The sequence below is a fragment of the Myotis brandtii genome, unplaced genomic scaffold, assembly GCF_000412655.1.
Source record: "Myotis brandtii unplaced genomic scaffold, ASM41265v1 scaffold421, whole genome shotgun sequence".
Taxonomy (NCBI): Eukaryota; Metazoa; Chordata; class Mammalia; order Chiroptera; family Vespertilionidae; genus Myotis; species Myotis brandtii.
Window position 1 is genome coordinate 195779 of NW_005366140.1, and position 12321 is coordinate 208099.

A 12321-nucleotide genomic window follows, 5' to 3' on the forward strand; every position below is an offset into this window, starting at 1 on the left:
ATTTAACTGTATATCAGGTACTAAGAACATTTCTATGTTAGTTTTTTTTTTTTAACTCTGCAGAATAATCCTATGAAGTAAATACAGCAACATGGCAGTTTTCAGATAAGGTAACTAAGGCTTAAATAAATAATATATTCTCAGCCAACCAGCTCCTAAACGACAGAAACATACCCCAGGGCCTGCAGAGTCACCCAGGGAGCTGCGTTCTGCCCTGAGCACCTTCATCCTCTAGTCTATACCACCTGTACCTGCCAGTAGGCAGTGTGGCAATGTGACCGAGGGCACAGACCTAGAACCAGGCTGACAAGCTTGAATCCCAGGTCTGCCACCCCCAGCTCTGTGGCATCGAGGGAATTAAAGGCTACATGGGACACAGCACATGTAAGACCTGGATGAGTAAAAGCCATTATTATAATAACATAGATATTATTAACCTCATTTTATAGGCAAGAATACTATGATTTCAAAAATGAAGTAATATATACAAGATTTTATATCTGCTCTTTCCATTGTTTAAATCAAGTAGATTTTAGAGGAAAGAGTAATTCATTTCAATCTAAAGAAGAAGGTGAAGGGAATTAAGAGACTGGACAGATATTTTTCCAAGTCAAAGCAACATCATGAAAACCACTGCAGGGAGGAAAGATGGGGAATGGTCACTAGATTTACTGGGCCCCTAGGAATAAATAGTAATCGCATGGAAGGCCTGGATTGCCCAAAGGCCTGGCAAATTGTTAAAGGCTTTAACAACAGGTATATAAGAATCAGCAACCGTGTAACAGGAAATTACAGGCAGGAGAGACTAAGAAGTTAGTAAAAGACTGAATAGGCCCAATAAGGGATTCTGTATAGCTAGTGGCACTAAAACTGGATAGGTGGAATGTATTTATATATGTATTCATTCAATAAAAACGTGTTGAATGCTTACTATATAGTAGGTACTAAGGATACAATATGCAGTGAGCAAGACCCAATCTCAGTCTACAGGGAAATATATAGAAAATCAAGTAGGTAATAATAAAATAATAATAAATATTATCATTAAAATAATAATACAATGATAAATGTGACAGAATCATGGGGGAGCAGAAACTAACCTACAAACTTCCAGAAGGCAATGAGAGCTGAATGAAGAGCACAAGTTCACAGAGGAAAGAGGTGAGAAGGTTATGTTCCAGGCCAAAGAGTGGCCTGTGCAAATGCCCTGGGGCATGATAAACCATGGCCCCTTTGAGAAGTAGAGTAAGTTGGTGGGATTGGATAGAGACAGAGATGGGATGAGATATGTAGCAGAAGCTAGAGACTTTTATTCAGTATTAATGGATTTCTACTTTATGGCAGAGAGCAAGGGAAATGATTGATTAGTTTTAAGTAGAAAAATCAAAAGATCACGTTTATTATTGCAAAAGACCACTACCACATCGATTGAAGGAGGCAAGAGTGATTTCAGGAAGACCCAACAGGAAGCTAGAGTTTGTAGACCTGGTTAGAGAAGACAGTAGCTTTTATAGGGACATTGCCATGGAAATAAAAGGGGGGTTTAAAGTAAGTTTAGGAGGTGGAATTGATAAGATCTGGTGATGATTGGACATCAGGGTGAGTAGTAGGAGGAGAAAGGATGAGTCAGGTCTCTGGGAAGATGACACTGCCACATAGGAGCAGCAAGGCGAGGCAGGAGCAGTTGGGGGGTGTATTATTAAGGATTCTCCAGAGAAACACAAACATAGGAGGGATGCACATACGCACGCACACACACACACACACAGAGGGGTGGGAATTGGCTCATACAATTGTGGGGCTGGCAAGTCTGAAATCTGTGAAACAGGCTGCAGGATGGAAACCCAGGGAAGAGCTGATGCTGCAGTCTTGAGTCCAAAGATAGTCTGAAAGCAAAATTTCTTTTTTTCCCTAAGATCTTCAACTCTTTGGGTAAGGCCCACCCCCATTATGAAGGGTAAACTATTATTTAAAGTCCTCTGATTTAAATGTTAATCACATCTTGAAAAACCCCTTTACAGCAACGTCTAGCTGTGTTTGACCAAACAGTTGGTGATAGCCCAGCAGAGTTGACATGTAAAACTAACTGTCACAGGGGAGAAAGATGATTTGATTTTAGATTAACCCTCATAGTGGGGCATCCTAGAGGAACACTTGGCAAAGTTAGTTCAAGTTCAGATGCAGGTGGTAGATTTGGTGTCTTGTTCATAGACGCAACCATGGGAGGGAACTCGCCTTTGTGACAGCCTGTGAGAAGGGAGAGAATATGACATTTAAAAAAAGGCTATAATCCCCACCTGATATGGAAAAGGAGCCAGAGAGGAAGAACGAAGTCAAGGACAGAGAGCATTTCAAGAGGAAAATGTGGTCCCAGAGTGGTACACTTTAGGGAAAAGGATAAGACCATTCAGAAAATGTCATGGGATTTGGATGCTTTAGTTGCTTATTGAACGAACTTGAAGAACATATTTGAGTCCCTCCTGGTGCCAGGCAGTCCCCTGCCGGTACCTTTCCAACTAGTTCCCAGGCAGATCTCTTGCATTTCCGGCTAACCTGGATTTCCCACTGGTGCATCACTCATCCTCATGATTTCAAGGAAGTGTTCTGGGTCAAGCATGCCCAAGCCAGCTCTTCCTTTCTTGTTAATTTGTTCTTCACAATGTGCTCCACATATTTCATGCATGCGACTCTAATTCCCCAGGTAGATCTTTGGCTGCCTGGGGGACAGGGATGAGGCCTTTGGTACTCACAGAGCTCATGGGCTTCCTCCAGGCCACATATACACTTCTGCATCTGAGACCTCCCACTCACATGACTGGCTGACCCACTCCCTTGCTGTTCTGTTGTCTCCCATTGCTTCTCTCTCCAGGTTGCCTTCTCAGCTGATGCCAGAATAACTAACTTTAAATTATAGGTAGCATCATATTCCTTCTCTTCCCTGACTCCTTCCTGACATCACCTCTGTCCAAAGAGAACCTCTCACTCCCCAGTGTGTCTCGTAATGGACCTTCAGTAGCTGGCCTAAGTCTTCTCTTCTCCTGGTTTATTTATTCAACATTCTTTTATTCTTTCCTGAAAAACAGAGGGTGAACACAGGGTGATTGAGAAAAATAGAAAACGGTGTCTGCTCACATGGGCTTACACTGTAGCTGGGAAAGAAAAAATAAGTAAATAAGCTTTAATTGCAGGTAGAGAGTGATAAGAGCTGTGAGGTAACTAGAGAAAGATAAGAAAATGGAGAGTGACTGAGTGAGGACTGCTACATATACAGAGGGGAGGAAGGCCTCTCTTGGAAGGTGGCAGGAGCAGAGACCTAGATTAAGTGAGGGCAAGAACTATGGTATGACTGGAAGGGGGGTTAAAGCCAAAGGAATACATCAGTAAAGGCCCAGAGGTGTGGTGGGTATTTAAATGGGTGTCTCACCCTTCCATTTGAAGAGGGTGGAAAACCTGAAAAACAATTATATTTCTCAGAATCTCTTGCAGCTATGATTCTAGATATAAATTAGGTTTTTCCAAATCTTGCACACAATTTGAAAGGTGAAGGTGAAGCAGTGGTCTTCTTCCTGTGATTTCTGGTGTCACTCTGGAAAGGTCATGATTGTCCGCAGTGGTGCCTCTTTGTTCTCTGGCTTCCAGAGGCTGCTTCGGTGGGTGGTGGCTGCTGCTCCCTGGAAACCCTATCCATAGCTCAGATCTCCCTAGTGCAATACCTGCTCCTCCTGTTGCTGCTTCAGGCCTGTGGGGAGCAAACACTTCCCACTTCGCTGGTTCCTGGTGCTTCCCCATACCTTGTTGGTGCTCCTAAACTTGCCCATACCTTTGCCCCAGATGTCTTCATTGAGCTCTCTTCAATTACTCTCCAGGGGCACTATCTGCTTCCTGATAGGAGTTGGCCAGAGAAAAGAGGTTGACTGAGGTGGAGTATGGGGAGCCTTCCAGGCTGAGGGGCCAGAGATGTGAAGTGAATGGTTCAAAGGAACAAGGAGCCTTTGAGGAATCAAGAAAAAGTAAATATGGTGGCATCCAGCGAGGATGGAGTGAGTGAAGGCTGGTGTGCTTAACGAAGGCCAGACCTTCAGGGCCTGGGTGGCCACACAGACACAGAGTGAGCGGACAGGCCCAGCCAGAAACCAGGTGTCTGATTCTGAGACAATGCTCTTTCAGTCCAACCGCACTATGACCTTCAGGTCCTGCAGTCTCTATATGCTTCTGTATTATCCTCCCTCCTTAGTTCCCCCTGTTTTCCCAGAAATTCCACAGTGACGAGTGGGTTTAAAGAGCCACCTGAGGAAAAAGACATATGGCCCAGATTACCCCAATATTCCTTCTATCCAGATCTGTCACACTGTCAGGAGAGAAGAGCTCTGAATCCCATCTTCAACATCTCAGGAAGATGTGCAAGGTTGCATGATTATGAAGTTTAGCATTCCATGAGATGGCCAGTTTTCATTTTCTTCTCCCAGGCTAGCCTCACTGCCTGGGCAGCCAACGTTTTTTCTCCAAGCTCTCTATTGCTTTTCCACTGTGCCTGCTGCCTGCAGCCACTCCTATGAAGTGCCAGTGAGAGGTACCTGACAGGTGTGCTTGATTCTGTTGTCCCCTCAGCTGTTAACGCACTTGGGTGTGATGATGGCATATTTCATCAGACGTAAGAGCTATCATCAAAACTCTCCATAACAAAAAGATTTCTAAGCTGCCCTTTAAAGCTTAAACCTCAGCATCATCCATGGGGACATTCAGTGATGTGTCAGTTAGTTCAAGAAGAGTTTTGTTTGCACAGGATTGAAGCTCTCGTGGACACTTGGTAAGTAAGTAAGAGTTGGGACCCCAGGGTCTCTGGGAAAACTCCACCGCTGTTATGGGAACCGCTTCCCTCCACCTTGCCCATGTGACTGTCTTGAACATCTTTTCTAGGCTAAATTGGAACCTCTGCAATTCAGAATCATTGCCATTTTTAACTCAATTTGAACTCATAAAAAGTCTGTAATTGTGGAATGTTAATAAATGAAGCATATTTCCCTTAACGTACATAAAGCCCCTTTCAATGTGTGGTCTGTTGGAATGAACAAATAGGCACCATGTAGGATGCACATATTGGAATTACTTGAGGGACAGACTCAGGAACTGTCAAATTATTAATACCTAAGTGCCTTAAGGGCCCTCCATGAAATCTTGATTATTCTGTTTATCAACACAATGAAATGTTGAAATCGTAGCCAAACTACCCATCCTTCCAGACCAATTCAAGCCTGCTTCTTCCATCGGGATGGTTCTGTTCTCACTGATCTTCCCCATCATAATTTGCTGTTGAGCTTATTTTCTACCCCACTCATTTGTCTCTGAATTATTGGAACAGTAGGCTGATGAAACTTCAAATATAGTGAGGACTTCTTCCTTGGGAGATATTTTGAACATTGACAGCATGTTTTTGGTTCTCATAATAATTACAGAGCAGGAGTAGCATGTTGTGGAAAGAGAGCAGAGATGTGAGAAGTCCTGCCACACTGGGGACAGTCCTGAACAACAGAGAACTACCTCGTACCCTACACAAATCATAAACATCCCACTGGACACCCAGAGACTGGATGTTTGCCTTTGGGGTCGGATTTTATACAGGAGACACACTTCCATGATGCCTGGTCACTACCCCAATCCATGCTACAATATTAGGCATTATTTTGATATGACATTTATAAACTAGAGGCCCGGTTCACGAATTCCTGCACTGGTGGGGTCCCTCAGCCTGGATGGTGATCAGGGTGATCGGGGCCATCTCCCCCAGCCCCAGTAGGGGCTGATTGGGGCTGGCCAGCCCGGAGGAAGGACCACAGGATGTTGGCCAGCTGTGGGAGGTTGGCTGTGGGAGTGCACTGACCACCAGGGGGCAGCTCCTGCATTGAGCATCTGCCCTCTGGTGGTCAGTGCGAGTCATATCATGGTGACCAGTCGACTAGTCATTTCGCCAACCAGTTGTAACAGTTGCTTAGGCTTTTATATCTATAACTAGGGGCCCGGTGCACGAAATTCGTGCACTGGGTGGGTGGGGGGGAGTGTCCCTCAGCCCAGCCTGCCCCCTCTCACATACTGGGAGCCCTCAGGTGTTGACCCCCATCACCCTCCAATCGCAGGATCGGCTCCTTGCCCAGGCCTGAGGCCTCCGGCAGAGGTGTCAGGCCTGGGCAGGGGACCCCCAGCTCCCACCATTCCCGGCTCCGCCCCTGCTAGCTCCGATCTCTGGCATCGCCCCTGCCAAGACCTAAGGCCTCTGCTGGAGGCATTAGTCCTGGGCAGGAGACCCCCAGCTCCCCGCGATCTCCCGCTTTGCCCCTGCCTAGACCTAATGCCTCTGGCCAAGGCGTTAGGCCTGGGCAGGGGACCCCCAGCTCCCCGCGATCTCCCGCTTTGCCCCTGCCTAGACCTAATGCCTCTGGCCAAGGCGTTAGGCCTGGGCAGGGGACCCCCAGCTCCCCGCGATCTCCCGCTTTGCCCCTGCCTAGACCTAATGCCTCTGGCCAAGGCGTTAGGCCTGGGCAGGGGACCCCCAGCTCCCCGCGATCTCCCGCTTTGCCCCTGCCTAGACCTAATGCCTCTGGCCAAGGCGTTAGGCCTGGGCAGGGGACCCCCAGCTCCCCGCGATCTCCCGCTTTGCCCCTGCCTAGACCTAATGCCTCTGGCCAAGGCGTTAGGCCTGGGCAGGGGACCCCCAGCTCCCCGCGATCTCCCGCTTTGCCCCTGCCTAGACCTAATGCCTCTGGCCAAGGCGTTAGGCCTGGGCAGGGGACCCCCAGCTCCCCGCGATCTCCCGCTTTGCCCCTGCCTAGACCTAATGCCTCTGGCCAAGGCGTTAGGCCTGGGCAGGGGACCCCCAGCTCCCCGCGGTTGCAGGCTCCGCCCCTGCCCCGGCTTAACGCCTCTGGCCAAGGCATTAGGCCTGGGCAGGGGACCCCAGCTCCCCGAGATCTCCCGCTCTGACCCTGCCTAGACCTAATGCCTCTGGCCGAGGCCTTAGGCCTGGGCAGGGGACCCCCAGCTGCCCAGGATGGCTGATTACGCCCCTGCTCCCTGCGATGGCTGGTTCCGCCCCTGCCCCAGCCTAACGCCTCTGGCCAAGGCGTTAGGTCTGTGTATGGGACCCCCAGCTCCCCACGATTGCAGGCTCCACCCCTGCCCAGGCCTAACGTCTTTGGCCAAGGCTTTAGGCCTGGGCAAGGGATCCCTAGCTCCCCGGACTGCCGGCTCCGTCCCTGCCCAGCTCCCATTGCTGGCTCCACCCCTGCTTCCCGCTATCACTGGCCGGGGCGGCAAGGGCACCTGGTTCTCTGATCACAGCTGGGGGGCAGGGCAAAGTGATAGCCTTTGCCCTGCCCCCGGCTCTTAGCTCCCCCCTGGGTTTCCAATCACCGTCAGTGGCAGGGGGCTTCTTCCGTCCTTTCCCTTTCGCCTCCCAGCATTGTGCCTACATATGCAAATTAGCCGCCATCTTTGTTGGCGGTTAACCGCCATCTTGGCTGGCAGTTAATTTGCATATCACCCTGATTAGCCAATGGGAAGGGTAGCGGTCATATGCTAATTACCATGTTTCTCTTTTATTAGATAGGATAGTAAAAGCATAATATGCTAATTAGATGAGACATCATTCTGGATGACCTGCCAGAAGAAGCTGGCACTGCAAGGGAAGCCCAGGTCCCGGGTGCCAGAGGAAAACCAGTGCCAGCAGCCGGGGGAAGGAAGGCCTACTCTTGCACAAATTTCATGCATCAGGCATCTAGTATATTGATAAGGAACAGCTCATTTGTGAGAAATATCATGCTTCCTCATTTTCTCTATTTTCCCAGACAGTAATTTGAATTGGTATGCTGTCTTTGCTTCAATTAAAGCTTTTTCCTCTTTCTCTTTTCATATACAAATAAGTCTGGTCTGTTACTAGCAACATGTTGTAGATACCTCTGCTCTTTCATCTAATGTACTTCTTGCATAGAACGGCTTCTGATCTCATGTCTCTTAAATCCAAACATATTCATTATAAGCAGGTGCAACTGTCTGAGTACTTCATTACATCAACTACAGAAGCTATATCTGAAATTTTACATTTTGAAGTAGATATTTACTTTAAAATACTTGCTTGTTATTTTTCTGTGATAGTTATGACATTATACTGATTTTTATTATGTATATAAGTATGTTATAATATCTAAAAATTTCATTTTGATTTGGTAAATGAGGCATTACAAATTATTTGTTATAAAAGGGGATATTAAATTCAATAAGTTTGAGAAGCACTGATCTATTACAATCCCTCATTTTATAAAGGAAGAAAGTGAGGTTCAGAGAAATTAAATGGCCTGATCAGTAAATTGCTGATCAGGAATTAAAATCTTGATCTAACTTTCAGTCCAGTTTTCTTATTTTGTTCTCTAATTTTAGCTGAATATTGAGTAGTTCTTATTTCCACAGTAGGATTATACTTGAGAAAAGTACATCCCTTCCTTTGTAATCATCATAGCCACTAACACAGCATTAGACATAGAGGAGTTACCTAACACACACTTACTATATCAGTTGGACTGAATTGAATTGCATCAAATTGAAATGAAACTATTTAAACCAAATCGTGGAATGTTAGTGTTTTATGGGAAGCAGTGCCTTCCAATTTAAAACAATCAGAGCCATCAGTTCTAGGCCAGGAAGCCACTGTTAACACCACTGTACTGTATCAGACCCATCTCTTCATCTCCTCTCCTACCCCTTACCTGTTTCCAGACTCTTCCCATAACTACACTTTCACCTCCCCTCTCCCCACAGCTGATGGTTTTTGGTTCAAGGCTCTTCCCAAAGACCCACCAGCATCCATCTCTGGCTTTGCTCTTACTAGTCATATCCCTTGGGATACAGACTGAATACAGTTCTAGGACAGGTCCTCTAGGCTCTAAGAGATTTTTCAAGGAAAAGATCAGTTTTTCCTTGCTCACATTTTTGTTTAAGGTTCTGAATTAATTTTTGCCAAATGTGTTAAGAACTTATATGGTGAGGTATTTAGTTGACATGTTACAGGAGCTAATTTTACATGTAAATGGGAATGGCACAAAAACACTGACTCAGAAGCTGTATTCCAGGAGCAGATTGATTGTTCTATCTTCCCAGTAAATGTACATGTGTGCATATTTGGTTTAAATAATTTTATTTCAATCTGATGCAAATGGGAGAGAAAAGATCACTCTTATTTGGCCATACCTAATTAAGCTGCCAAAATTGAAATGAGTGGCAAGGAGATGAGAGATGCATAAAGAGTGTCAAGAGCTATTTGCAAAACAGTGGGGTCAGGAGAGTTGTGACCAGATAGCATGACCTACAAGGATAAAATTATCTGGGATGGTGATGAAAAATATGTCATGGATCTGGACACTGCATAGAGCAATCTAATTAGAAATAAATCCTGCTTTCATAGATGACACTCTCAAATACACACACACACACACACACACACACACCACTGTCATCACTACCACCACCACCAACAGCAATAATAACAGTAACTACAATAGTTCTACCTTTGATATAGATCAAAAAAAATTATGAGATCATCGTTTCCACCAACAACCAAAAAAAAATAAATTATATTTCTAAAAACCAACAGATAACTGAAGACACAAAGAAGTCTAAATGAACTAAGAGGGAACTTGGGGCATTCAGACCTTCCCAAGACCTCCAAAGCCTAGGAGAGTGGCAGCAGGACTAAATGCAAATCCCTGAGGTACAGAAAGCAGCAGGTAGGATTGGATGGCAATGAGAACTCATGAGTGACTCAAACCCTGTCTGCTTAGCTATAAAACATTCAGAGATCTCCTGCATTCCTGAAAGCTGCTGGTTCCGCTGTGAATCACAGGCAAATTTCCAGAACCTCGCCAGTTGTGAGATCTCAGTTCCTGACTAAAAGAAAATGCCTATTTGGTTTTCAAGATATTTGAATCCAGTGGTGACTGAATAAAACTAAAAGGGTAACAAAGCCCAGACCCATTTCAACCCAGCCTAAACCACATCAGATTGACTCAGCCCCCACTCACATAGTGGAACAGAAAACAAAAAGAGGGAAAGCTTTGTGAAAGTGAACATTATTTACTTCAGTATTTAGTGTTCTTTGTGTGCTATAAGAATATAAAAAAGCAAGAAAATGTAATCCAAAGTCGAGACAGGAAACAGTCAATAAAAGCAGTACCATACTATTAGTTGGCCTAGATGTTGTCATTATTAGACAGCAATTTAAAAATAATTATGGTAATATGTCAAAGGGCAATTTCCTGGAAAAGTAAATACATGTGTGAAGAAGGGAAAAGTTCAGCAGAGACAAGAACACTATAACAAAGAACCAAGTGTAAATGCTAAAAGTAAAAAAATACATGATAAATCAGGAATTTATTAGGTGGATTAGCAGAATACTGAATGCAGAAGAAGAAAGGGTCAGTGATCCTACAGTCATATCAGCAGAAAGTGTTAAAACTAAAAACACAGACAAAAATGGGTGAATAAACCCAGAACAGATCATCATATGTTGTATGATACCCAATGTGTTAACATACAAGTAATTAGAGTCCGAGAAGAAAGAGTAGGATAGCAAAAATATTTGAGGAGCAAAGCTAATAAACTGGTGAAAGACATCAACCCACAGATCCAAAGTCAATGAAAATCTAGCAGGATAATTACTAAAGAAAGCCACACCTAGGCACACTGTAATCAAACAGCCTAGTATGAAGACAAAATCAGGTTCAAAAGGAGCTAAAGAAAAAGACACAATACATCCTGGGAAATAATGACGAAAATGATGACTGACTTTTCTCCAGAAATGACAATGGAATGACATATTTAAAGTAAAAAAAAAAGTCAATTCAGAATTCTTCCCAATGAATATGGTTTTCAGTATTTATATATTTATGTGTATTAGCATATTATATAGAAATATCCATTGATCTGTATTTACATATTCCATGTAATATATAATACATTATAAATTTAATTTACAAACAATTTAGTTAATAAAGCATTGCAAATAATTACATATTAATACATACATATATGTATTTATATAAAAATATAATTGTATATTACATATATATAACTACAAATGTGTGTGTTTTAGATGCAAATATATGTTTGTTACATATACTAGGAGCCCAGCGCACGATTCAAAATCGCATGGCGCCACACACCCACCTGCAGCCCTGCCTTGACACCCGAACCTGTCCACGCAGAGCTCCAGTGTGCCTGGCCCAGCCTCCAAACCCTCTGGCCTTCTCTGGCAGCTTCAAGCCCCGCCCTCAGTCCCTGGAGTCACCTCGGGCTGGTCCCGCCTTCTCCAGGCGCCTCCCTGCTTCTGCCCTGTCTCCAGAGCAACGCAGAGGCTCCACCCCAATATGGCGCCGGAGGAGAGCGTGGAAGCCTCCCGCCTGCTGTGCTGTGCTCCTTCCCCTGGCAGGTGGGTGGCAGGGCACTCTGAGTGTTAGCGGTGGGTGGCGAAGGACTGGTGAGGGGGGGCGCTATAGGCTCTCACCTCTGCCCTTCCCGGCACAGGATGGTCCTGCCTCCTCTGGGCGCCTCCCCGCTTCCACCCCATCTCCGGAGCAACGTCCTGCGGCACACGCAGGCAGCCTCCTGCTGATAGGAGATAATAAAGAACTAATATGCTAATGGTCTGGTCATTACGCGTTACGGCATCCCAACCATTAGCATATTAGCTCTTTTTTTAAAAAATATATTTTATTGATTTTTTTACATAGAGGAAGGGAGAGGGATAGATAGCCAGAAACATCGATGAGAGAGAAACATCGATCAGCTGCCTTCCACACACCCCCTACTGGGGATGTGCCCGCAACGAAGGTACATGCCCTTGACTGGAATCGAACCCGGGACCCTTGAGTCTGCAGGTCGATGCTCTATCCACTGAGCCAAACCAGTTAGGGCAGCATATTAGCTCTTTATTAGTATAGACTAGAGGCCCGGTGCACAAAAATTTGTGCACTCAGGGGGGTCCCTTAGCCCGGCCTGGGGGATTGGGCCTAAGCTAGCAGTCAGACATCCCTCTGGCAGCCCAGGAGCCCTCAGGGGATGTCCACTTGCCAGTGGGGAGCAGGCCTAAGCTGCAGTCGGACATCCTTAGCGCTGCTGAGGAGGCAGGAGAGACTCCTGCCACCACCACTGTACTGGCAGCCATCAGCCTGGCTTGTGGCAGAGCAGAGCTCCCCCTGTGGGAGCACACTGACCACCAGGGGGCAGCTCCAGCATTGAGCATCTGCCCCCTGGTGGTCAGTGTGTGTCATAGTGACCAGT